General features: G+C 43.6%; 1 non-coding gene across 1 annotated transcript; it reads left to right on the top strand.

The window, feature by feature from the left end:
* The first annotated feature begins 246 nt into the window (after window positions 1-246).
* On the top strand, window positions 247-353 carry LOC141602975 (small nucleolar RNA R71). Its single transcript, XR_012524877.1, has one exon. It is a non-coding gene; the product is annotated as a small nucleolar RNA R71 (small nucleolar RNA).
* The last annotated feature ends 308 nt before the right edge of the window (window positions 354-661 follow it).

Here is a 661-nt window from a genome sequence, read left to right as displayed (position 1 = left end):
ATTGTATCGATATGGGAGCTTAGTTGGGCACCTAATTGAGTAACGGCGTCCCCTTCATACTTTCCTCCTCTAGTAGCCTTGCGAGGTCTACTATATTGTGAGTTATGGATTGCCATCTCTTCAATTTTGCTCCAAGTTTGGTTGTCATCAACCTCGGTAAACATCCCATTCGATCCCATATTGAGAATGTTCCTAGAATCTTCATATAAACCATTCCAAAATTGTTGCACCAAAAACCATTCGCTAAGCCCATGGTGAGGACATGAGCGACAAATTCCCTTGAACCGCTCCCAAGCTTCATACAAAGACTCTTCATCCCTTTGCTTAAAACCCGTAATTTGAGCTCTTAGCATGTTGGTCTTTTCCGGTGGGTAGAATTTTTTGTAGAAAGCTAGAGCCAACTTGTTCCAAGAATCTATTCCAAGGGTGGCCTTATCAAGGCCCTTCAACCATTGCTTTGCGGTGCCGATTAAGGAAAAAGGAAATAAGACCCATCTAATTTGGTCTTGAGTCACGCCCGTTTGAGAGATAGCATCACAATAATCGTAAAAGGTTTCCATATGAGAATGAGGGTCCTCACTAGGCATTCCCCCGAATTGGCTCCTCTCAACTAGTTGGATAAAGGCGGACTTGGCAATAAAATTTCCGGTGAGATGTCGCG

This window comes from Silene latifolia, chromosome 9, assembly GCF_048544455.1.
Source record: "Silene latifolia isolate original U9 population chromosome 9, ASM4854445v1, whole genome shotgun sequence".
NCBI classification, from domain to species: domain Eukaryota; kingdom Viridiplantae; phylum Streptophyta; class Magnoliopsida; order Caryophyllales; family Caryophyllaceae; genus Silene; species Silene latifolia.
The sequence above is the reverse complement of the archived record's forward strand: the minus strand, read 5'-3'. Positions and strand labels throughout refer to the sequence as shown.